Here is a 2,978-nt window from a genome sequence, read left to right on the forward strand (position 1 = left end):
AAGAAGGAAGTTGAACATTATTATGAGTTTCGTCAAAGAAAATATAAAGTTGCTTCAAACAGAAACGACCCTTACTTTGGTGCTTCCAGAAAATTGATTCAGAAGAGAGGAGCACAAAATGACAAGATCAAGAATCGAACAAGTAGACTATAGAAAGTTCCCCACTTGCATGTTACGTAAATATGATTGATTGTTAAAAACACTATCAATCACATTTACTTAATACACAAGTGGAAAACTTTCTATGGCTTACCTGTTTGGTTCTCGATCTTGTAATTTGCTGCTTCTTTCTTTCCAATCACTTTTCTAGAACCACCAAAGTAAGGGTTGTTTCCATTTGAAGCAACCTTGTATTTTCTTTAATGAAGCTCGTAATAATGTTCAACTTTCTTCTTTTCACATTCTGCCCATGTCCTTATGATCATACTGTTCACACGAGATTTCTGGAGAAATTTGATTCGTGGAGTTGAACTTGTGTTGATGTTGTATTTATGTTAATTTGATGCAATGTGGTTCGATCTCTAGAATTTGATCCTCTGATTCTCTCTCGGCTGGATGCTTACGCTTGATTGAGGAAGCGAAGCACGTGATGTTCTTGAAGTTGGAGTCTTGGAAGAAAGCTTGTATCTTCGAAGAAGCTTCAATCTTCGAGGGTGTTCTTGAAGTTGAGGACTTGGAAGAAAGCTTGCTTCAAAGGAGCTTCTGTAACGCCCCAATGATCTTGTATCCATTTTTCTTAGTATTTTTTTTTATTTTATTTTATTTATTTATTTATAATTAAATAATGGAACTTATATCATTAAGATTTGGATTTTTCTTTTTTAAAGTATTAAGTAAACTCCAAATGAAATTATCTTGGTATTTAAGATTTTTATACGTATTTAAAAGTTGAGGGAAAGGAGGGATTTGTTGAGAAATTGGGTGAAATTTTAGAGAGAGAAGGGTGAAACTTGGAATTAATCAAAGAAGAGAAAAGAGGGAAATTATTTTATAAATAGGAAAAGAAAAGGAAAAGAAAAGGAAAAGAAAAGGAAAAGAAAAGAGAAGAGGGAGAGAAGAAAACCCTAGCCGCGCCGCCGCCGCCGCCGCGAGCCACCGCCGCCGCCGCCGTCGCGAAACCCTAGCCGCCTACCCACGCCACACGCACAGCCGCGCCAGAATTCGTCCAAGCTTCCTCGCACGCCGAAGCCGAGTCGAAGCCGTCCATTCACGCGTCTGCAAGACGACTGGAAGCCGAAGCCACCCCTCGCGCCGCTTCGATCCGAGGCAGATCAGCCGAAACTCGTCGCGTCCCGAAGCCGAGATCCATCTCCACGTCGAAGCCGCGTCGCCAGCCGAACGCGTCTGCAAATCGGAGCCGCGAACGCGCCTACACCCGAGCCGCACCGAAGCCGCGAACGCGCCTGCCTCCAGCCGACGGACGAAACCGAACCCGGAACCACCACCCGCGCGTCCGAACCCGGAACCGCCCGCGCGCCCGAAACCGAAACCCGCGTCCGCGCCACACGTGCCCAGCTCTCCCCGCGTGCAGCCGCGCCGCGCCGTGCGTTCCGCGTAGCCGAGCCGCGCCCCCTCCCTGTAGCAAGCCGAGCCGCACGCGAAGTCCCTGTACCGAGCCGAGCCGCGCCTACGCCAAGCCGAGCCGGTCCTGTCTTCTTCCAGTCGAGCCGCCAAGCCTGTTTTGGCTCCTTCCACCTAAATTTTTGGTAATTTCCAAATTCCCTAGCCTGCCCAGTAATTAAATGAGTTAATTTGGAAATTTAATTAATTTAATTACTTTCCTCAAGAAGCAAATTGGACCAAATAGCTGCTGCAGCTTAGGACTTCCTCAGTAGGAACCCATCTAGCAACATCTCGAGGTAAGAGATTTCTACTACTAGCCCCATGTGAGAATTTGATGTTGCATGTTCCTTCAGTGACATACGATGATGGTTGGGCTTACGATGTATGATAATATTTTATCATGATCTGACGAATGACATGGCCATACTTCGGCATAATATTATAGTAATGAGAACCCTCGAACCATATGTGACTGTATGATAAGACTGATGGACTTATGATGTATGTGACTGTATGGTAAGATTGATGGACTTATGATGTATGTGACTGTATGATAGGACTGATGGACTTATGATGTATGTGACTGTATGATAGGACTGATGGACTTATGATGTATGTGACTGTATGATAAGACTGATGGGCTTATGATGTATGTGACTGTATGATAAGACTGATGGGCTTATGACGTGGGTGACTGTATAATGAGAACTATTAGCGACTGTTTGATGATAGCTGTAGTGGGGGATGAGATGGTGGTTATTTTCTGATGATAATTTGATGACGTATGCATATGTATGTTGGGATTGGGGTATCTGTTAACTTCTCCTATCTGAGTCGTACCTGCATGGGTGTCCTTCGGGATCACCACCTATTTAGGACTGTTAGGCTCGACGGGGCGCCAGTCCAGCATGACTATAGATATGACTCGAGCGACTCGACGGGGTCCTCGCATCCCGACGGTCCTAAGTGTCCCCTGGACACCGAAGACCAGAGTTATGTCCCTACGGGGCGCATGTCGCACGTGTTCGGGAGCGTGCCAGAGATTGGGTACTAGTTTCAGGACTCGATAGGAATGTTAACAGGCACCTAGTGGGACTAGTAGTGGGTCCCTTACTGAGTATTTTTATACTCATTCTCTTCATTTCATGTTTTCAGGTAGAGGACGAGGTAAGGGCAAGGGCAAACTGGCGAGCGACTCGAAGTGAGACCGCGAAGGGCCATAGGGGCTACCGCTTCCGCTTACCTTTATTTCAGATTTTCGCACTTGAGTTCGAGTACTTTCATTATTTACCATCTTTATGTAGATAGGGCCCGCTTAGGGATTTTAAACTTAACTCGTATTTCTACATGTTACTTTAACTATCTTTCATAAATAAATTTGCTAGATTTCTTTGCATTTATTTACACCAGATTTT

At 45.0% G+C, this 2,978-nt stretch overlaps 1 long non-coding RNA gene across 1 annotated transcript; it reads left to right on the forward strand.

Moving 5' to 3' along the window:
* The first annotated feature begins 778 nt into the window (after window positions 1–778).
* LOC127149826 (uncharacterized) lies at window positions 779–2,755 on the forward strand. The gene is made up of 3 exons (XR_007821536.1): window positions 779–1,706; window positions 1,788–1,859; window positions 2,719–2,755. It is a non-coding gene; the product is annotated as an uncharacterized LOC127149826 (long non-coding RNA).
* The last annotated feature ends 223 nt before the right edge of the window (window positions 2,756–2,978 follow it).

The sequence above is a fragment of the Cucumis melo genome, chromosome 1 (genome assembly GCF_025177605.1).
Source record: "Cucumis melo cultivar AY chromosome 1, USDA_Cmelo_AY_1.0, whole genome shotgun sequence".
Lineage (NCBI taxonomy): Eukaryota > Viridiplantae > Streptophyta > Magnoliopsida > Cucurbitales > Cucurbitaceae > Cucumis > Cucumis melo.